This window comes from Paroedura picta, chromosome 13, assembly GCF_049243985.1.
Source record: "Paroedura picta isolate Pp20150507F chromosome 13, Ppicta_v3.0, whole genome shotgun sequence".
Lineage (NCBI taxonomy): Eukaryota > Metazoa > Chordata > Lepidosauria > Squamata > Gekkonidae > Paroedura > Paroedura picta.
This window is the reverse complement of record NC_135381.1, coordinates 48289392-48313078: the sequence shown is the minus strand read 5'-3', so window position 1 is coordinate 48313078 and position 23687 is coordinate 48289392. Positions and strand designations below refer to the sequence as shown.

Below are 23687 nucleotides of genomic sequence, written 5' to 3'. Positions count from 1 at the left end.
GGAGTTTAACCATGATTCGGGGAAGATATATTAACTTAAATTTAAGATTCATGGAGGGCAAGACGTGCATGTTAGCAACAATATACATGCCAAATTAATTATCAAGTGCTCTTTTAAGTTTTTTTTTCTTCATATCTCAGAATTCCAAGAAGGAGAAATGAACTTTGGCAACATTATTGGAGTAACAGACGCAAAGGAGGTTAGAGCCAGGAACTGCAAATGTGAGAAATTACCAAATAATGTATATATTTTTTTTAGATATGTTGGAATTGGAAGTTGCTTGGAAATTTAAACACCCAAAATGTAGACACTATACATTTTTCTGTGACAGTCACCACATGTACTCAAGAATAGATATGTGTTGGATATATTAAAAACCCTCTAATAATGGATTGAGTTAAGGCAGAAATACAATCCTTAACAATCCAGTGGAGGTACTTTGAAAAACCTCTGAAGCAGAGCTGCTTCGAAGACAGATTGCACCAAGGCAGTCTGAGGCGCTGAATCCCACCCTCGGATGGAGCTGAGGCGGGCATTCCAAGATATGCTTCGGGGTTGCTTCTGGCTGCCTCAGAGGGCTTCAGGGGTGGGGGAACTACTCCCCAGAGTCAAAGTTGATGTTTCTCCACCCTCCCCTTTCCCACATGGTTCACCCGGCCAGCTCCGCTCCACTCCAGCATGCAGTGTGCCTCCTCCTGGGCCTTGCCCTGGGCCTGCAGAGGTGTGCAGGTGCAGTGCAAGGAAAGCCATTGCTACTGCCGCTGCCGCTCTCCTTGCCTCAGCTCCATGGCCCTTTCATGGGCTCTGGAGCTCCACTGGCCAAGGCCAGGAGAGCAGGGGCAGTGGCAGCGATGACAGCTTGCACTGCACCTGGAGTGGAGTACAGTCAGCCAGGTGAGCCATGCAGGGGGGCAAGGGAGGGGAGAGGAGGGGCAGGCAGGCACATCAACTTCCTACTCTGGGGGGAAGGTGGAGGGGAAGGAGAGAGGGGCATCCCCCCACCTTTGAAGATGATTCAGAGTTCACCAACATAGTTGAGGCGGCTGCTTCCAAACCTGTGTGAACTCCAAGGTAAGTGCACAACCCAAAAGCAATGAGACGCTTCTGTTCTTCTGCCACTCTTCTCCCAGTGTGCTGTGGTCCCTTTATAACTGCCAACTCAGCAATTTTCCACTAGGGTCTTTCTAATGAAAGAGGCATTTTTAAAATGGCTCAGGGCCTTTTAAGGCAAAAGAATTTACAGTGCTGGGCAGTTACTCTCCTTGTAGCACTAAGTTGCAGATAGGTTTAGTTTTCCTTCTCATTCCTGTCTTTTCTGTGCTTCAGCTGCAGTTTTTCCAAGCCCTTGGCTCCCTGCTTTCCTTTCCCTCCTGACAGTTCCCCAGAAGGCCTGAGAGAACCAGGCACCTTAGGTAGTACTCGGGTTGTTTTTTTTTACTGCTTACCGCTCTGATGCTTCCCTGAACACATTTGCTTCCCCCTCCTAGTCTTCTCCCTGGGCCTGCTGTTCACCTTGCCCAATTTATGCCTTTCAAGAACTAGCAGCTCAAATTCCCTCTAGTGACAGTTCTTGCTCTCTTCTTTCCCTCAGACTTTCTGAATCCTTCTCTTGCAATCCTTTTGTTAATACTTTCCAGCTGTTTCCATTTAGCTTGCCTTCTTTCCACATTCCAGTTTCTCCTTTCTCTTTCTTCATTCTCTTCCAGCAAAAACAGGAGATATGGTTTTTCCGAGCTTCTAAAAAGTAGATGGGTATTGCTTAGAAATGTAATTCATTCCAGTATATCTGAAGCAACTATCTTACAGCTAATCACCCAGTTCCTGAAAGGAACCATCTGTGGTATAGTTGGGTGTAGGAACTGGCTAAACCAGATTCAATTCTGAGGAATCAAACAACCAGTTAAGGTTCTCCTAGGAACTTCAAAAGCAAAGCAAGATTCTCCCCTCCGAGCAGTTCTAACTTAACACTCTAATAATAGGTGAACCTCAATAAGGTCAGAGGGTTGCTCTTCATAAACACTCACAAATTTGGCAGCTCTGCAGAACTTCTGAGGATCAGGTGTCTGCATTCAGAGCTTGTGTCTGTTGAATCTAGGAGATAATGCTTTCTTCTTAGAACTGCAAGACATCCTGCACAGAAACAGTTCAACACAGCTGCAGGGAATTATTCCTAAAAGTTCATGATTAGCCAAGCAACGAGGACCAGTCCTTGCACACTGGAGGAGAGCCCAATTTGGAGCTTGCTCACTGCAGTCTAAGCTCTTCTCCCATAGCTATTAACCTGAAATGACAGTCCCTGCCTTTGCTTGAAGACTGCCAGTGAGGGGGAGCTCACCACCTCCTTAGGCAGCCTATTCCACTGCTGAACTACTCTGACTGTGAAAAACTTTTTCCTGATATCTAGCCTATATCGTTGTACTTGAATTTTAAACCCATTACTGCGTGTCCTCTCCTCTGCAGCCAACGGAAACAGCATCCTGCCCTCCTCCAAGTGACAACCTTTCAAATACTTAGGGGCTTTACACACCGGGATCTTTGTAGCAAATTGGTCACTGAATGAAAAATCGCCATTTAAAATAGTGGAATTCGTAGTTATGCATACCTGCCTTTGTAGTGGAATCCAGTTGTGTTTTGTAGCGTTTCCCACAGGCTTCCGGTCTTGGCAGAAATCGCTAGAAAGGAAGCGCTATTGCCGAGCTCGTCCCGCCCATGGCCGTCAAGCAGCCAATGGGCAGCCGTTAGCATGCTCCCAAACAGCCCCTTTCCCTTTAAGAAAGGTTTTTTTTTTAAAAAAACAGACCCATTGCAATGAATCTGTGTTGATTCGTTGCAACGGAGAGACCCATCCAGCTGCCTGGTGTGTTTGAGCTGTCGTTTGATCGTTGCCACGCTCCCTCCGAGTGAAAAAAAAAAAATCCCCCCCCCCCTCTCACGGGCCCGATTTTTGGCTGAATGAATGTGTAAAAAATAAAGTGACTGCTTAGTAGTGTGCTTAGTGACTGAAGTGTGCTTAGTGACTGAAGGGGAGGGACTGAAGCCGGGGAAGCCTCTAAACTGAAAGAGGCTCGCTGGTGCGTTTATCCCCACTCGCTCGGAGAAAAAAAAATGGCGATCGCTTCGCCGGAAGATCAGAGAAGAGAGCCAGGGGGAGGGACTTTGTAGAAACTGCAACAATGTTAACACACAGGTCTTTTTCGCTAGTGTTGCAGATTGGTTGCAGGAGTGTATCGCTTTCCGGAGGGTGAATCCACTTTTGGGGATTTCCCTGAAAGCGCTACAAGGAAGTGCTTTTTGCAGATTGGTTTCAGGTGTGTGGCAGATTGTCGACGACGTTGTGCAAAACAGCAAATCAGTAGCGTTTTCAATTGGCAACCATTGTGCTATTTTGAAGGCGTGCAAAAAGCCCCTTAAAGAGGGCTATCATGTCCCCTCTCAACCTCCTTTTCTCCAGGCTGAACATTCCCAAGTCCCTCAACCTATCTTCATAGGGCTTGGTCCCTTGGCCCCAGATCATCTTCGTCGCTCTCCGCTGTACCCTTTCAATTTTATCTATGTCCTTCTTGAAGTGAGGCCTCCAGAACTGCAAACAGTACTCCAGGTGTGGTCTGACCAGTGCCGTATACAATGGGACTATGACATCTTGTGATTTTGATGTGATGCCCCTGTTGATACAGCCCAAAATGGCATTTGCCTTTTTTACCGCTGCATCACACTGACTGCTCATGTTTAGTTTACAGTCCACAAGTACCCCAAGGTCTTGTTCACACACAGTGCTACCTATAAGCGTATCCCCCATCCAGTAGGCATGCTTTTCATTTTTCTGACCCAGATGCAGAACTTTACACTTATCTTTATTAAATTGCATCTTGTTCTCATTTGCCCATTTTTCCATTGTGTTCAGATCTCGTTGAACTCTGTCTCTATCTTCCGGAGTATTTGCCAGTCCTCCCAATTTGGTGTCATCTGCAAACTTGATGTGTAGTCCCTCCACCCCCTCATCTAGATCATTAATAAATATGTTAAAAAGTACCGGGCCGAGCACCGAGCCCTGAGGTACCCCGCTACTCACCTCTCTCCAGTCTGATGAAACACCATTGACAACAACTCTTTGAGTGTGGTTCTCTAACCAATTCCCTATCCACCTAACTATCTGAAAATCCAGATTGCAGTCCTTCAACTTATCCATCAGAACATCATGGGGAATCTTGTCAAAAGCTTTACTAAAATCCAAGTAAATGACATCAACCGAATTTCCACGATCCAGCAAACCTGTTACTTGGTCAAAAAAGGAAACTAGGTTGGTCTGGCAGGACCTGTTGGAGACAAATCCATGCTGACTTCCTTGGATCACCAAATTGTCCTCCAGATGTTTGCAGACCGCTCCCTTTAATATCTGTTAATATCTTAGGGTGGGTAGTTGGCCATCGACTTCTGGATCAGAGCCAGAGAGTGGAAGAGATTCTGCACCAACTCTTGGCTGCAAATCAGGGAACTCCTGGACCCCATTTCCCTGCTGGTTGGCTCTTGTTGACTGTTAGCTGGCTACACAAGAATCCCGCTCCTCCGGGGAGTCTCAAATGCTCCTGAGCCCTGGCTGGTCCACAACATGCAGGCTGGAGCTTGGTAGAGCAGAGCAGCAGGGAAGGGGACAGGTAGGGGTCAGCAGGTGGAGGTAGGCAGGGAAGGGTGCCTGTTGTCTTGCAAGCAGCTCAGTGCGAAGTGGCAGGTGAGAGTCCCTCTCTCAGGTCCATTTAAGGGGGGGGGCGCAGGAGGAATATATCTTCCCTCGAGTGCTTTAGATCCTCTGTTTGAACCACCAGAATCCCCATGCAGTCTTCATTGCTTATTCCTGTTCCTTCAGTGACCATGCTGCATTACAAACTCCTTGTGTGCTGTGAAGAGCAGCATGAAGGAACGGATGAAACTAGTAGGAAAGGGAAGAAGAGTCCATCAGGATGAAGTCAGACAACTCAGCTACATATTTGGATGCTTCTTGTCCTCAGTACATCTGGAAATGCACCAAAGCTTCATGAAAGAGGGAGGGCAGGACACGTGGGAGGAGGCTGTCAGTGGGCCGGGGTCTGGGAAGGCACTCCAAGCATTGGTGAGGGGGCAACATGACACTGGGAGACCTCCGTGTGCTGGAAGGTGGTGGAATAGGAAAGAGGTCCCTGGGAGGGATTTGGGAAGGCTGTGGAATTTGTCCTGGCAAGGCAGCCTTGAAAAATACAAGTGTTCATGATGCTTTAACTATGGTGTCACATACCCTGGCCTCTTAGCTTTCTCATCGCTGACAAAATAAAGAATAAAAATGCAGTGGAGGCTTTTTAGCTCATTCTGAAATTCCTGGAGAATTAGTAGATCATCCACTCACCCTTCCTGATATTCTCTCACCTCTCCCCAAATGCCTCTCTCTCCTCCCCTCCCTCCACTGCCTACTCAGCTGTGGCCTGATAGGGCAGCCATAAAAACATTACTAGGTATAAATGAACTGATGGGGATTAAGGAGCCAGACCCAGCCTCCAAGGAAGCTTTAAAAGCATCCTGTTTAGTAATGATGCCGGTTCTGAGCTTCACATTCCCAGTCATTTTCTTTGTTCTGTTTTATTTTAAAATTTTAATTGAAAGATGGGAATTACAGATGGAGCCAAGAGGGTGCCTGCTCAGCTCTGCTGCGGCAAATTAGAGGATCACACCAAACATCCTCTTCTCTGTGGTTATTCCAATCTAGCAAAAATGTTCAAAGGAAAGGACCTCCTCCATATTTTTCACTACCAGCAAGTGGTCATGTTTGCCCGACAGACCACTGTCTGGACTCCAGTCTGTTACCAGATTCTGTCTGGGGCTTTGTCCAAAAACTCACCATTCATTCCTTCATTCCTTCATTCCTTCATTCATTCATTCATTGCATTATAGAGTTGGAAGGACCTCCAGGTTCATAGAGGACAGAACTCACAATTACCTGCTTACCCACAGTGACCCCAATTCCATGCCCAGATGATGCCCCCTCCCCAAACAACCCGGCCTGTGTGGCCTGGAGGAAATTCACCTCATTCCTTGACCTCAACCTTGCCCTCAAGGCTGAGTCCCTCTCCTCAACCGAAGCCAGTCACCTTGGAGTGAATGTGTGTGTGGAGGTAAAATATCAAGCAAATTCAATTTCAATTAACATTTGTTTGCAAAAACAAGACCTCTCTCTCACACACATACTCTAAAAATCACCTTTATTTGACTAAGTTCTTCTACCATTTTTTGGACATAGTAATTCTGGCCAAGGGAACTACTTCACACTTTCTTCAAAGAAACCAGATGCCAATAATTCATCCTGCAGCTTTGAAGTCTTCCAGTATTCTACAAGTAATCTTTCCACCTCTTTGTCATCCAGGCCCCACTGGCCGGTTTCCGGCTTCTGAGGTCGTTGAAGACATTCCTATTGCATATCTTAATGTCTTCAAAAATTCTTGTTTCATCCATCTTACCATCAGTTTATACAGAATCATGGAAGGGACCCCAGGGATATCTAGTCCACACCCCTGCAGAAGGCAGGAAATTCATAACTACCTGCTTACCCACAGTGACCCTAATTCCGTATCCAGATGATATCCCTTCCACAAAAGAAACCAGAATCCCTGGGCCGTCTGGCACGGAGGAAATTTGCCTCCCAACCCCAAACTGGTGGTCATCATTCCCCTGGGCATGCAAGAAAGGGCCACAAGAGCTAAGCATGAACACAACCTCCTCTGCTCACTTACAATCTGCCTAAGTTCACAGAATAAGCATTTCTGTCAGATGGCTATCTAGCTTCTGCTTAAAAAACTCCAAGGAAGTAGAACCCACCACCTCCTGAGGAAGCCTGTTCTGCTTAGGAACCAGTTTGAAGATGGTTATCAGATCCCCTCTCAGTCGTCTCCTCTCCAGGCTAAACAGACCAAGCTCCCCCAACCTATCTTCATATGTCTTGGTCTCCAAACCCCTCACCATCTTTGTTGCCCTCCTCTGGACACGTTCCAGTTTGTCTACATCCCTCTTCAATTGGGGTGCCCAAAACTGAACACAGGACTCCAAGTGAGGCCGAACCAGAGCAGAGTAAAGCGGTACCATCACCTCCCGTGATCTGGACACGATACTCCGTTTGATACAGCCCCAAATCCGATTTGCCTTCTTAGCCGCTGAGTCACACTGCTGACTCATGTTCAATGTATGGTCTGCTAAGATTCCTAGATCCTTTTCACACATGCTACTGCCAAGACAAGTCTCCCCCATCTTATATTGGTGTATTTGGTTTTTCCTACCTAAATGCAGAACTTTACATTTGTCCCTATTGAACTTCATTATATTCAGTTTAGCCCCCTTCTCGAGCCTATCAAGATCATCCTGTATTCTGTTGCTGTCTTCAGTTGTGTTTGCTACCCCTCCGAGTTTAGTGTCACCTGCAAATTTAATAAGTATCCCCTCTAATCCCTCATCCAAATCATTATAAATATGTTGAACAACACAGGTCCCTGGGGTCCCCCACTTGTCACTCTTTTCCAAGAAAATGCTGAACCATTAACAAGTACCCTTTGTCAACCAGTTGATAGGTTTTCCTACCTAAATGCAGAACTTTATATTTATAATGATTGAAATTAATTTTAGCCCAGTTTTCCAGCCTATCAAGATCATCATGTATCCTGACTCTGTCTTCTGGTGTGTTGGCTACCCTCTCCCAGTTTGGTATCATCTGCAAATTTAATACCCACCCCTCTATTTCTTCATCCAAATAATTTATGAAGATGTTGAACAACACAGAGCCCAGGACAGATCTCTGAGGCACTCTACTCATCACTCCTCTCCAAGAAGATGATGAAGCATTAACAAGCACCCTTTGTCAACCAGCTATCAATCCACCTAATAGTAATAGGACCCATAACACATTTTACCAACTTGTCAATAAGAATATCATGTAAAACCTTATCAGAAGCTTTACTGAAATCAAGGTAAACAATGTCCACAGCATTCCCCTGATCTAGCAAACTAGTAACTTTCTCCAAAAAAAGTTTAGTTTGACATGACTTGTTCTTGAGAAAGCCATGCTGACTCTTAGTAAGCACAGCCATCAGTTCTGCTCAAGGACCAACTGTTAGATGATTTGTTCTAAAATTTTGCCAGCTATGGATGTCAAGCTGATGGGTCGGTAGTTACCTAGGTCCACCTTTTTCCCCTTCTTAAAGATGGGGGACAATATTTGCTCACCTCCAATCTTCTTTCACCTATTCTCCAAGAATTGTCAAAAATAATGGAAAGGGTTCAGAAATTACATCCACAAGTTCTTTTAGTACTCTTGGATGCAATTCATCTGGCCCAGCTGACGTGGTTAAAAAATGAAGCGGCGAAAGGTCCTAAAACCTCAAACCCTTTGGCCAGGAGAAGCTGTTTATAGAATGTTCCACAACAGTGTTGGAAGTCTCTATTATAAATTGGGTTCAAAATTTTAGGACTTTTTGGTCCTTCTTTTTAAACTTAATTTGTTTAAGTTTACAGTGGTAATGCTATTCTGGTTAAAAACGATATATACCAGGTAGATTTTTTTTTAATACAGATGATTTAATATGATTAAAATAATTAATATTTCCAATGTTTTGCTTCACTTTAGATTCTTTGTTTTAAGTTCTATTTTATGATCTGTTTTAAATTGTATTATATTAAATGACCATATTATTTTGGTCTTTTATGTATTAACTTCATATAACTTGGTCTGAATGACTGTAATAAAGTTTGAACTGAACTGAACTGATTGTTCTTTATTGAAGTTTCTAGTTGAAATTTTTTTGAATATGTATTCATGTCCTTTGCTAAGTATATTCTTGTTATACAGTTACTGATTATTTGTTGAACAATTATACTTTTGTATATTTTAAGGATTTGATGCCGCTTGATAAAGCTATGCAGTGAAACACATTGGGATCAATTAAGAATTCCACCTATTAAAGAATTAACTGAAGATTGAAGACTCCCTTGAAATCTGTTTATTACACTGGAATAATTTGATGTACCATATTGGGGACCCAGGATCTTCACAGCCACTTGAAAGATGTAGTTTGGTTATGAGCCTCTTTCATCTCTGGCTTGTTTGCACAAATCCTATTTGTTTAATAATTTCCTACTCTGAAATCAAATGTAGCCTGTGCTCATGGATCTCTCCCTCTCCCACAATATAGGAAATTGAATGACAATCCCACATTCCAGTCTGTTTCTGAAATTACTTTGGAATGGGAGATTGCTGAATTGCAAATAATTATAACACTTAGGACAATGGAACCCCGAGAACAAACAGATATCAGGTTCTTATCTCACCATACATGCTAATTCATTCAGTTTTTACAGTATATCCAGAATTAAAGCTGAATTACAACTTATTACAACACTCACCATGGAACCCCCCAGGGCAAAACAGAGATATCAGGCTCTTATCTCACTATGTATGCCAAGTCACTCAGTTCTCACTTATACTCAGAATTAAACTTCATTGGTCTTTAAAATGCCCCTACAACTTTGTTCTACTGCTTCAGACCAACATGGTGACTGACCTTAATCTCTCTGAAGGAGTGCATGCATATGAAAGCTTCTCCCCAGATTAAAACTCTGTTGGGTTTAAAGGTGCCCCTGGACTCACTTTGCTCTGCTGCTTCAGATCAACATGATGACCGACCTGAGACAACCTTTTTAGAAACCCTTCATGTATAGCACTGTGGCAATGTTTGTTTTCCTGGAAAGAACAGGAAAGAATGGTGTCATGACCAATATCAAACATGTTTCCAATTTGAGTAAACAACGTGAATCCCTAAAACTTAAAATGTCAATAACCTGAGGATGGGGGTGTTGCTGTACAGAAACAGAGATCCAAAACAGAAGAGGTCAGATTTCCAGAACTGCAATTGAGCCAAATTTGGAAGAAATTAATTGTGGGAGACAGAATTTCTCATGCAGAAATGGAGCCCAAAGTGGAAGTGGAAGCATTTCAGTAACCACTCAAAGGAGGAAGAATCTTTCCAGCCCCCAAATAAGACAAAATCTATAATGTAGTCAAGTACATTGGGGAAGAAATTTATAAACCAGATATTTGGGGGGGGGGGGGGTCAAATAGAAAGAAAATAATGCTTTTAAATGAGGCATATAAAGTGTCATCTTGTTCAATTCCCCTCCACATTGCAAGAGACTCACAATTACCTGCCCACCCACAGTGACCCCAATTCCCTGTCCAGATGACCCCCCCCCCGCCCAGTATCCAGGGCCAGCTATCCCTTTGTGTGCTAATCAATGATGGATACTGTGAAAGTATGTAAATGAAAAGCATTAAAACCTTTTCTCTGGCCCTGGGAGGTGGGAGGTTCAAGCCATTTTTGCTGTGATGTTTTGATCTCCCTATTTTGCACAAAATAAACTTTTTTTTTTGCTTCATCCAGTTTTCTTGCTTGACTTATTCTGGATTATTGGAATGTTTGATATTTTGGCTTCTGTGCATTTGCATGAAGATTTTAGGCTATCTAGGCTTTGCTTAAAAATGTCCAAGGAAGGAGAACTCACCACCTCCTAAGGAAGCCTGTTCCACAGAGGAACCACTCTCACTGTCATAACTGTTTTCAACCCGTTACGTGGTGCCATCTGCACATCTCAAATTGTTAATGTTCTTTCTGATAATTTTCAAAGTCTCCATTGGAAAGCTTTCTGTTCATCCCTATTATATCCTCCCAAGAGCCTCTTATGCAGAGTATAAATTGCACCCAAACACTCAGATGTTGTGGCCCAACCATTTCTATGTAACCCCCCCCCCCCCCATAAATGTTAATGTTTCACACTGACTTGCTTTAGGATGCTTTGGGCTGATCCTGCGTTGAGCAGGGGGTTGGACTAGATGGCCTGCGTGGCCCCTTCCAACTCTATGGTTCTATGATTCTATTCCACGGTGTCTGCAGAGAAGGTATGGCTGGCCCTAGAAAGTGGACGAGGAGGAGCCGTGGCCCGGTACTGACTGATCCATGGGTGGGTACCGGTCTCCGGACCGGGGGTTGGGGACCACTGCCGTAGAGTTCTCAAGCCAAGAGCCATTCAGAGGTGGTTGGCCACGGCCAGCTTCAGCATCACAACCCTGGGTTTCCTTGGAGTCCTCCCAGGCAAAGACTGGCCAGGGCTGGCCCTGCTCAGCTTCTGAGACCTAATGAAATGGGCCAGCCTAGATAGCTAGGTCAGAACAGGAGAGGTGCAGCTGCCTGCCCAGAAACAAGTTCTTATTCACAAAGTGGCTCTTTTCCCATTCAATGCACTGAATTGCTTTGGGTAGGTACACTTTTCTGATGCTGTATTAAAAGTCCTTTCCCTAAAAATATTCAAAAGATACAATCTAGTGGCTACTCCCCATTGTGCTGATTAATATTTATTTTTTAGTAGTGGAAAAAAATGGTAACGTTTATGGATAGCAAATCTGTATGCTTCAAGATAGAGAAATGACAGCACAACCCAAGATGAAGATCTGTGCTGTGATAGCTGCTTTATTGGAGAGGAAGGTGAGGAAGGAAGTCAGACAGCAACCAAAAGAATGAGAGCAACTTCTCCCAGAACCTCCTGCTGATAGCATTGTGTGCTGGCATGAAGTGACTTGTGCCAGCCATTGTTTGGTGCCTGGGAAAGTTCAGGGCTGACAGCACCTTAGTCGTCTTCCAGTTGTGGATTCTCAAGATGGCGTCCAGATAGAAACTCCGGCTATCTCGCTCCGCAAGTTTTATTTTATTTTGTTTTCCTATAAGCCTAATTCGAACTGCAAATTGCCTTTGCAACAAGGAGTCAGGGCTTTGTGAGCTGCCTTGAAAGTTTTTAAGAACTTTTCAGCCCAGGCTGCCAACATTACAGTTCCTGGTAGGATTTTATCTTTGTTTGTCTTAATTTATCGAGAGGAGCCTCAACGCCCACAGCCTTGAATTGAGCTGAAGAACGCCAAGGACCTTGCTCGAAGCCAGGAAGCCAGGAACAGCTATCTTGGAGGGCAGTAGGATTTTAGATACATCTGGTGGCTCAACTTTGATTAGAATTTTTTTTTTTTTACTGGAGAACTGTATTGAAAGAAAGTAGCAAATCCTTTAATTAGCAGCTAATGGCAGTCAGCTGTCTGAGTTCTGAGGAGGCGCTGCGACAGGAAGCTGGGGAATCGGATGTTTGTTGCATTGCAGGCTGGGAAAACACCGTTTTGTGTTTATCTCATACTCACTCTTTGCCTGGAAAATATCTGTTTTAGACGCTCATAGTAGTCTTCCACTTTGCCCTGCCTGTATCTGATGGGTAGGAATTCAAAGAAGGGCACCTTTGACATTTCACTGAGATTGTTAAAAAAAAAACCAGCATATGTATTTAAGGACAAGTCCGTGTTTCTGTTTGCTCCTCACCCAACTCTTCCCTTTCTCTTAAAATATCTTAATGATTCGAAATGAGAAAAAATAAATAAAAGAAAACCCTACTTTAAAATAATTCTTAAGTCTTTCAACATTTTTGGAGGTACTTAAAAATTCTATATTTGTTTCTCTGAAAAGAAAGAAAAATCCTAACTAATTTCCCTTTTAAATACATTTCAGGTTAGCAATGCTAAATATTTTAGTTGTTCTTAATGACTGCATTCGAGTAGTCCAATAATTTAGGACACAGGTTTTCAACACCGTTTTGCTTTCCTTTGCAGCAAAGATAAACTGGCAAGAACAGAAGACAGGAAAAAGGGGAAGGGGACACAGGGCCGGAAGGGGGGACAAACACACAGAAGGGCAAACACCTGGCCTGAGTGAGCCACACGTAAAACATGGATAGAGGTACTTCTTGGATCTCTTTTTGAGCTCAAAGTGCTGTTTTCCTGCTTCCTCCAAACATAAAGTGACCAAATTGTCCCGCTTTTGGAGAGACATCAGGGGTGTCACCTGGCAAATTGTACTTATGTTGAAATTAAATATATATTACAATACTATTTTTGCATTCTATGCATTCTATGGAAAATTTTGTTGCTCCATATAGACCAAATTTTTAATCAAGAATCCCCCCCCCCCCCGGTCAATGGTGTCCCGCTTTCCCAATGTTAAAATCTGGTCCCCTTATCCAAACACCAACAAGCCACTCCACCACTGGGACAGTTTCCCAGGCATTTAAAAGCCCCTTTGGGGAACAGAGGCCAACTGGTATGAATGTTACTCTTGAAAACCATTAGCCTTTGCTTAAGAACTGCTGAGGGCAAATATATAAAACAAAGGAAGAAACACAAGTTCGTTTAAAAAAAATCACATTGAGTTCAGAATCACGTCTCTTCACCTCCAGCCCCATACTTGAAAAAAGCAGTGAAGGGGAAATTTAAAAGACACAGTCTTAAATCTAACCCTTCTTATTCCTTTCCAGAACCCCTACTCTGTTCTCCCCTTTCCGCCCTCAACCCCCAAATATATGTGTATATAGGGAAGGGGGACTATAAATGGCACATGTAGGTATGGACACAAACTGGGTAAATGCAGTTTGTTTCATGGTGTGCCCAGTTCACACTCCATGAGCCATCACAACCTTTAAAGGCCCACTGCCTGTGTGTGGGTAGACTGGCAAATTCCCATTTCATTGTGAGTGAGGAAGTGTGCATGCACATAGGAAAGCTTACACATTGAATACAACTCTGTGAGTCCTAAAGGTGCCACTGGATTCCAACTTTGTTGCTTCAGAGCAACATGGCTGCCCACCTGAATTTAGGTGTCTGCATGTAAAGAGGAGTAATGAAAGAGCTCATGGCCACTGAGGGCAGGCCAAAAGGGGAACCCTGGCACCCTTGAGCACAAACACGGCTCTGGGAGGGAGGGAGGGAGGGAGGGAGCGAGTGGAGACACAAACAGACATCTCCCCTTATTCACTTACTTAAAGTTATGAATGGTTTGGATTTTTAACTCCTTGGTATTATTTCACTTGTCAGCTGCCTTCTTCTTATGCATGGAAAGGCAGTTTAGTCGTTTTGTATGTAGATGGGGAAAAAGGAATTTTGGTAGGACTGGCAGCCCTCCCTCCCCCCCCCCGGATCCCCGCCCCCCCCCAAATAAAGGAGGCAGGTGCTGCTGCTGCTGCTGCTCCAGTCCCCCTCCCACAATGAAAGCAAGGTCCTATTTTTGTTATTGCATTCTTGCATCACTTTTTCCCCAGGACTGTAAGCAGACAGTTTCCTCTACTCCCTGGCTGCATAGGCTCTTTAAATAACATTTATACCACTTTCTTTCCCTTCAGTCAATTTATGATCAAAGGTCTTCCCCAGCTGTATGGGCAAAGAACCCAATCGATAGCCCAAGTGAGACTTCTTCTGTGTCAGGGAAGCAGTTTAATTCACTGCTAATGCTGGTTGAGGCTTTCCCCCCTGCAGAGAGACAGAAGCCCCTTTGCTTTCAGAAGAAGAAAGACTGCCTTATGGTTAAAAGAGCTGCATGACTCCCGACTCCAGTCCCGTCTTCTGCTTTTAAACTCTTTCCCAAGTCACTGATGGATAGTGTGGCCTTGGGAAGCTCCTATGGGAGAAATTTCTAGACAGTCTGTGTGAGCAAACCACATGGCACGCTCCTTTGAAGGTATGAACCCTTCTGTCCTTTCACCAACAGAAAAATGTATGACTTTTGTGAATCCATTTCAGAAAACTCCTCAGACTAAAACCCATGAAAGACCAGGGCATAAAAGTTAAGGAGGCAATAAGCAGGTTGCCCCAGGGGCTGGATCCCCCAATACATTCTGCAAATAAAGTAATGTTCCAGATGCCTCCAGGATGCCCAGAAAAAGATGGGCTGCAACTTGGTCCCAAGGCTAGTATGAAAGCCATAGCTTGTGGGATTTGACATCAACCATAATCTGGATTAGCCTCCAGAATCTGCATGCCATGGGGACAGCAGCAACAGCAGCTTCATGTTTATAGATGACACTTCCCTGCTTAGAGTCTAGGATTTTGTGCAAAATGCAGCTGCGAGGGTCCTCACTGGAACACCGTGGAGGGCCCACATCCAGCCAGTGCTCAGCAAGCGGCTTTGATTGCCAGTTGCTGTCCAGATCCGGTTCAAGGTTCTAGCTTTAACCTTTAAAGCTTTACGTGGGTTGGGACCCACATAACTAAGTGACCTATGCCCCCCGCAAGGCCTTACGCTCTGTGGGTGATAATTTACTAGTCGTTCCCAGCCCCAGGAAAGCATGCTTAGCCTCAACCAGGGCCTTCTTGGTGGAATGAGCTCCCAGGTGAGCTGCAGGCCCTGCGGGAGCTTCCAGTGTTCTGCAGGGCCGGCGAAATGGAGCTCTTCTGCCAGGTCTACGGTTGAGGCCGGGGTCAGCGAGAAAGATCGATGGGCCCCCCTGGGTGTGAGTAGTTTACAGAATCATCTTGACCTCCTTCCTGCCCCTCCAGCAGTGGGGATGGGTGGGTGGGTGGGTTCCACCATGTTCTGTGATTTTATGTCTTTTATTGGGGTGGGGGGGAGTTAATGGGTTTTATTGGACATTGTAACCTGCCAGGAGCTGGCTTCGGAAGTGGCAGGAAATAACAACAACAACAACAATAATAATGTTCCTTCTCTTATTTGTTTCATGAATTTGTCAATGGCTTCATCTTTTTGCACTCTGATGTTGCTTTTGAAGATTAATTTGTGTTACGTGCACCGTTTTGTACAGTTTTGTATGCAATTTATAGAGTCCTTATCCAGTACAAACACTGTCACTTGTATCTGTATCTATGTACTAGACTTGGATAATACTGGTTTATAGCTGAACAAATAATACCAAGACATGTGGTCCATTCTGCACGACTTTAATATAGCAGAAGGCTTGCAAATTGTAAACGCTACTAATTTGCAGTTCCGCAAGATGTCACACACGATCTGCAACACTCCTGCAACTGTTCCGTGAAAAGCGATTCATTGTAGCACTTCTAGGGAAATCGGGAAAAGTGGATTCACCCTCCGAAAAGCACTACACTCTTGCAAACAATCTGCAACACTAGCAAAAAAGACCTGTGCATTCCCATTGTTGCAGTTCCAACAAAGTCCCTCCCCCTGGATCTCTCCTCCGAACTTCCGGCGAAGCGATCGCCATTTTTTTCCCTCGGAGTGAGCGGAAAGCAACAAACCGTGCGGGGGGGGGTCACTCAGGGAGCGTGGTAACAATGACTCGCCAGCTCACACGCCAGCTCGATGGGTCTCTACGTTAGGAAGAATCAAGGCATATTCGTTGCAACGTGTGTTTTTCTTTTTTTTAAAAAACTGTGCTTAAAGGGAAAGGGGCTTTTCCGGAGCATGATAACAACCGCCCATTGGCTGTTCTGTTTGAATGGCAGCCAGGGGCGGGACCAAGCACAGAAAAAATCGCTTCCTTTCTAGCGATTCCTGCGAGACCGGAACCCTGTGGGGAACGAATGAAACGCGACTGGATTCCACTACAAAGGCAGGTATGCGGAATGCCGAGATTCCACTATTTAAAATAGCGTTTCCGCTTTGTGGAACCAATTGGCAACATTGGTCCTTGTGCGGAAACACCCATGTGTATATTTTACAGAACAGGTAAATAGAAAGAAAATGGCTTTTAAAAAGAATTACATGTTTGATTTACACAAGGGAGAAATTCAATTGTCACGGGAATTTTCAGATCAAAAATTCAGAAACATTCCCGAAAGCATTCAGGCCAATTTAGTTTCTGCTGTTTTCATTACAAATACTGATGTTAGCAGATTTCACGGCAACTCGGTTTTGATTGAAGTTTCTTTTATAGTTTTCTCACACTTAGGAAAGCATGAAACAGAACAGAAACATCCTCATTAAAACTGACACAGTTTTGTATCAATTGCTCATAAATGGCCAGAAAATCTGAGCATCTCCCGTTTGGCCTGATGCTCTGTTCCGCAGGTTTGACCAGTGCTGTTGAATGTCTGCCAGATTGTTCCTCTGTTAAAACAGTTCAAGTGTGCAAAAAAGATGATTTCACATATGTGAGCACATTACTGTTTTCCCACAGATTCCCCACATGCACCACTGCCACCACTCCCTTGGCTGTTTGCCAAAATATTTATATGCGCAGAACATAAATATTTCATAGCCAGGGACTCCAGTTGTGAGGAAACTTCCTCTGTCCTGTCATGCAACTGCAAAGGCAGGCAACTGTTGTGTAGCTTATGCATTACTCTCTCCGCCTTCCCCTTGACTCCACCGGATTCTTCTTAAAACTTGATCCACAAAAGGACTTTATAGCTTGTCTTTTGCATGTGTTCTTGGCCCATTCTGAGTGCATGATACAGCATTGGTTAATTATAAAGCCAGGCCAACTTTTAAGTCTGGGAAAAATTTGAGCAAGACCATAAAGACCATTAAGGCCATTACAGGAGTTGCAGGGGTAAATTGACCATCTGACAGATCAGCCCCGGTTCGGCTTATGAACTACTTGGCAGTTCTTATTTATTTAATTTATTTATTTATAATTAGATTTATAGGACTGCCCCTCTTGGCACAGCCACCTTGGCATGCAATGTGCAACAATTTGAAACCAGCATGAATTAAAACACAATAGTCATTAGTCCGTCTAAAATAACATTCAGCGTCCCTTGCTCTCAGGTGTCTTCATGATGCTCACCGCATTACTCTCCTGTATGAATTGACATATCCAAGACGTTATGAGCAAGAGTGTTTCAGGGTGGGGGGGGGGAGGTAAGGGTGTTCCCTGGTGTTTCTGGAAGCCTGGCCTCAATCAAATGCCTGGTGGAAGAGCTCTGCTGTGCAGGTCCGACGGAACTGAGTGAGCTCTTCCAGGAGGTCCTTCCACCTGGCAGGAGCCCCGGTTGAGGCCAGGCAAGCCTCTTTTGGGCCAGGGACCACCAGCCTGTTGAAACCCGCTGAGCACAATGCTCTTCAGGGGATATATTCGGAGAGGCAGTCCCTCGGTATGCTTGGCCCAGACCACACATTGCAAATGGGAAGTAGAGTTTTCATTGAACACTCTGGCTGCCTGTAAACACTCCAGCCCTCTTTGTCCAATGACCGTTCATGAATTCAGACAGCAAACACAGCACAATCCCCTCAGCCTGGTTCACCCACACACAGTCTCAGCCTTGTGGGAGACCTGTTCCCCCACCTGATCTGTGGCTGTTGCACACAGCCTGGCAGCCAGTCCCACAAGTACCCAGACACTATGCAAATTGGCCAGCCAGCTAGGCAGCAATTATATTCCGTGGCTGTGACTTAATGCAGCCACCATTGGTGATGCAGGTGGTGGCCAGGAAGCCTGTGATGAGTGTGGGGTGTGCAGACGCATGCCACTGGGTGGCATGTGTAGGAGGCAGGGGTGCAGGTTTCTATGAAGGCACCACAGGCGTCTGCCTCGCCCTCGTGAATGCCCTGGCAGCCAAACTGCTTCTCTCCCTCCCACCCTGTGTTATGAGGTTGTGTGATCACAATTCCTGTTGAGTCCGATTATCTGTCGCAGTCGGGTTTTTTGAAACTCCCAAAACATATCTGACATCAATATGAGCGTCCTAAAGAATGAGATAGATTGTCTTCCAAAATAGGAGCAACAGTAAAAATGGCTGTCCCTACAACTAATATAACTATAAGGTAAAGGTAAAGGTATCTCCTGTGCCAGCACTGGGTCATGTCTGACCCTTGGGGTGATGCCCTCCAGCATTTTCATGGCAGACTCAATACAGGGTGGTTCCTAAGTGTGAGAAAACTAATGTCTTCCCCAGTCATTACCGTTTACCCCCCAGCAAGCTGGGTACTCATTTTACCGACCTCAGAAGGATGGAAGGCTGAGTCATCCTTGAGCCGGCTGCTGGGATTGAACTCCCAACCTCATGGGCAGAGCTTTCAGACCGCGTGTCTGCTGCCTTACCACTCTGCGCCACAAGAGGCTCTATATAATATATTTATTCGAGCTTTATAGACCTGAAAACCCTATTTCGACAGCAGTGTGAGCATTTTCTATGAAATGTAAATAGTGGGAAATGGCAGCTACAGAAATAAGTTCTCAAACTGGAAAAGTTTGATGCAGTATTGCCCTGAAACACACGGAGAATAAAATTCTCAAAGTTTAGCTGATTCAGCTGCTTTAACATCAACGGAGAAAGTCTTATTGTCCTCACACCCATCCTATAATGTTGTTCTTCTTGACAGCTCCCTTTCATTACAGGCTTACTAAAGTCTTGCCTTTCCCAGAATTGATCTCCAGGTTTTTGAACAGCACTTTCCGTGCATCTCCAGAGCCCTCAGGATCAGGAACCAGCTATTTTTAAAAGGTAAGGAAGATGAGCTTTTCAGCATGCAATTTTTAAATCATCAGCAAGTTATTTCCTATACATAGTATGCATTATCTTGGTTTCTCACCAACCTTATTTAGGCTAACAAAATCTGAGTCCAATGACACCTTTAAGACCAACAAAGATTTATTCAAGGTGTGAGCTTTCATGTGCAGGCCCACTTCCTCAAACAACGGAACAGGGATCATAAGAGCACAGATAGCAGGAGAAAGAAAATGAGTAGCAAATTAGTAAACAGCATCATGAGTCCAAATAGGCAGTATTCTTCTCTAGACTCTTTGCTTGATTCAGCAGCACAGAGACACTGTGAAGAACACAAGTTCAATTTCCAAACCCCTTTTTGTGAACATGAGATCATCTTTGGTCTGGGCAGCCCATCCCGCATTTCTCGCAGGGAGAAGAAATCTGATGACACCCCTGTTTTCTTCCAGGAAAACAATGTCACTTCCACATGAGCTTCATCCCCCACTCCCACCACGAACTGCCAGTTGGTTTCATGCTTTTTCTAGTCACCCTTAGTTTTGCAGCTGTGAATTTGGGAGGTCTGATTCATCCAAGCTCCAGCCCCGACAGGAGGCTCCAACCGTTTTTGCCATAGAAGTGCAATACCAAACAAGAGTCAAAGAGCAGCACTGGAGCCGGGCATGACGAACGGGGGCTTTCACTGCCCCCAGCTGCTTTGGGTAAAAATGCAAAATCACGCCACCTGGCTGAGTACTGAGAGCCAAAGGTGTCTGTGATCCGAGACACTTGCTGACTAGGGGCTGGCAGACAGCTCAGCGCAAAGTACTGAGGCAGGCAGAAGGGGCAGGATGCCCAGAGGAGAAGATCACTCAAGCATGCAATGATTTGTCCCTCCAGGTGCCTTTTGGTGTAATAGATGGAGGGCAGCTCCCTTAATACAAGTGTGAGAGCCTCTGTCCTTGGAGCTCCCTCCTGTTATCTCTTGCCTCAGCTGCGTTTGGGCCTTTGGGGTTAAGGAGAGGAGCTTTCCTGTTGTGGATGTTCAGCGTGCACAAAGTGAGAGGTGGAAATCCAGGCTGTGCTTCTAAAGGCACTTTCTGGAACACGGGGAGGCAGTGCAGAGGCAATCTCGAGGACCACAGGTTGACTGCCCCTGCTCTAGAGGCTCGTGATGCCCTGACCTGAACAGGCCAGAGAAATCTCAGAAGCTAAGCGGGGCTGGCCTTGCCTAGCACTTGGGGGGGGGGGGAGACCTCCAAGGAATACCAAGATTGTGATGTGGGGGGCAGGCCAAGGCAAACCCCCTCTGAAAGTCTCTTGCCTGGGGGCCAGACAATCCCGGGATCTCCAGCCTCAGGACACACAAGCCACACTGTCACTGATAAATGAAATAAGTGAAGCTTTCCATGGCACGGAATTCATTGGCCATGCCTGGTCATTATTAACAGGACAAGCAGTTGGGGACGCTCCTTGTGGCTTCTTTTCAAGACTGCACCAAAAGCCTCTTGGGAGACTTCAGCTCAGTGTGACTTTTAACTGCTTACCCAGGACTTTTGTTTCGTTTTCAGTCACTTTGCCCATCTCCTCTGGATAGGCAGCTCTGCAGCTTAGGTATCAGAGGGATGCAATGCCTGAATTGCTAAATAAATACTTGCCTCCCTTGATGGATGCCTTCCCCTGGAGAGTTGCCCTGCAAACTTGCTGCTGTGGTTCCAGCACTCAGGGGTCTTGCTGAAGGAGGGCCAAGGCTGCCTCTGAAGCCCAGACAGCACTTTTCTTCCAGGCAGGGAAACTGCTCATGTCTGCCTTGAGATGGGGCTGTTCAGAAGGGTGAATCTGACTCTGGTTTGGAGCCCCCCATAACAAGGGAGCCCCCCATAACCATTTTACACCTTTGCTTTATATAGTTTTATCACAGCGTGGCTCTTTTCTACAACACTGTTCTGCTCTCAGGGCCATTTACAAAAATAAGTGCACCGGTAAAACAATGCATTTCAAACATCCTCCTATTGTTGTTGCTGATGTTGTTAATATTTATTTGAAAACATAGTAAGACATCGCTCGGGACATGATTGAGAGGTCATGCAAAGTTGCCAACTGACCAGAGAAGTTGCCTGGCAGACTGTGCTTTGGATCCGAAATAAATTGTGAAATTCTTCTGCGTCACATGGAACCCAACTGTTGCACACAAGCATGTTAACCAGCAGCACTCAACCACTGGTGGATACTGTGTGCAGGGATAAGCACAGAAATCTCACTGAGGTTTATAATAAGTCTGAGGGTTCGGCAAGACACAGACTCCAAGTTCTTCGAAAACAACAGCTCTTTATTAACAGCTCCTGCTTTAAACACCAAACAGGGAACAAAAAAGCACACAGGCAACTTCTATACATTTGAGGCAGCCTGCTAAGAGCTATGATTGGCCCTTAATGGGAAAGTCTGACAAGCCCTTAACCAGGTTGTACCAGTGGTGTTGGTGATGGCAGAGGAGAGGGCACCACAGCTGATAGTTCGACCATGCTGTCTGGTGCTTAGTCCTTCGTCCCCTGTCGAGACACCCTGGACACTACAGCTTTAAATTTCACACAGTCATTTGGTTTAGTCTATACTTTTATGCGTATAATGAGGGTTTTGGGAGTGGTGAGTAATCTAATAATCTATTGTTTGGAAGTGACTGGCTGCGGTTCCTGAAGGACAAAAGTTGTCCATCCATCATACCCCTGTGAGGGCGAGTGGAAGTCTCAGCTCTCTCTCTCTCTCTCTCTCCCAGCCTAAATAAATATCTTGAATGCTGATATTTCCTCTGCTATATAAATCCTTAATAATGAGGGGCCTTCATTTCTTCCTCGAAGCAACAGGCCTTCTAGGGACTCTAGACGGCATCCTCCAGCCTTTCTGCTGCACACAAACGAGCTCCAAGTGAAGAAGGCTGAAGAATGCCTGGCTGAGGCTGAGGAGGGGCAGAAGGCCGAGGCAGGGGCCAGCAGATGGAGGCAGAGGGTGTCCTAGCAGCATGGGCAGAGTGGGTGTCCATGCACGGTAGGCTAGAGTAGGGATGGCTGGACTGGACTGGACTGGACTGGACTGGACTGGACTGGACTGGACTGGACTGGACTGGACTGGACTGGACTGGACTGGACTGGACTGGACTGGACTGGACTGGACTGGACTGCCCTGAGGGTGCATGAGGACTTATAGTTGAGCTTTCAGGCTGAGCCTGTCCCAGGGGGGGCAATCACATATGTGCAGGGGGGTCTTGAAAAAGAAGGCCTGTCTAGGGTTGGGAAATACTGGGAGATTTGGGTGATGGAGCCAGAGGAGTGTGGGATTTTGGCAAGGGGGGATTTATTGAGGTACAAATGCCTAAAGTCCTCCTTCCAAAGTGTCCATTTTCTTCAGGTGAACTAATTTCTGTTGCCTGGAGAACAGTTGTATTCCCAGGAGACCTCCAGTCACCAGCTGGATGTTGGCAACCTAGGCCTGCTATAGCCTGGGGCTGGGCACAGAGGAAGAGCATCTGCAGCCACTCCGGGCTGGTGGGGAGCCCGCAATCCATGCCCCCTGCACAGCCTGTCAACACTGCCCCATGTCTCCTGCCCCCTGAGCACCTATGATTTCGCAGCTCTTTTCCCAGGTGTCATGATGCCCCATGTCCAAAGTCTGCCGTTAAAATAACTCTTGTTTCCGTGCAACGTGTGCTCATGTGTGAATAGCTTGACTGTGGTTTTGAACATGAAATCCAGTTTTTAATGCCACTGAGAGGCATTCAGTGAGATGCATTGCCAATTGTACTCACAGCAAATGAAAGGTATGTTCTGTAGCTGGATGCCACATCCCTCCAGGAGGGGCTTCCTCTGCTGACCTTTGCCTAATTCTATGTTCATAAGGCTTATGGATGGGCTGATGGCACCTGGGAGCTTGTTCTTTTCCTTGAGTAGCCTGGAGTACTTTCCTAACACCTTAATTATACAGATACAAAAAAGATTGTATTGCATTAACCATGGGCCATCGTATTACAGTCACATGTGCAGAGTATACAAAAACAAGATAAAATAAAAGTTAAATTCTCAAATTGGCTAATAAATACAGCATCAGGATTAACATTATTGGAGCAGCACAATTTGTTTACACCGTTAGACCTAATCTTCTTGGCAGAGACAGCAAATGGGGCAACCCTGTTGGGGATATCTAAGAACAAGCGGATTAAGTGCTCAGGTTTTGCTGTGCCCCCAGCAGCAGGCAGAAGATTCTTAATGAACTTAGTTCTCGGGACAGTCGGGAATATAGTGAAGAAGGTCCTCAGTTTCCTCCATAAAACAAATACAAATACGGTTGGACGCAGGGTAGGGAGGAAGGGGCATGGCCTGAAACCTCAAAGGGATAAATGCCATCCTTAGTGTTAGGGAAGTTATGGTCATGA

General features: G+C 45.4%; 1 long non-coding RNA gene across 2 annotated transcripts in view; it reads left to right on the top strand.

Annotated features, from left to right (window-relative positions):
• LOC143822824 (uncharacterized) overlaps positions 1–22696 on the top strand; it is a 34017-nt gene extending 11321 nt beyond the window's left edge. Inside the window, exons 2-4 of one of the 2 annotated variants that reach the window (XR_013226269.1) lie at positions 141–221; positions 19203–19282; positions 22120–22696. This is a non-coding gene — a long non-coding RNA (uncharacterized LOC143822824). Of the gene's footprint in view, positions 1–140; positions 222–19202; positions 19283–21317; positions 21661–22119 lie in introns of those variants that run through there. The other variant, XR_013226268.1, reaches the window with a different exon arrangement.
• The last annotated feature ends 991 nt before the right edge of the window (positions 22697–23687 follow it).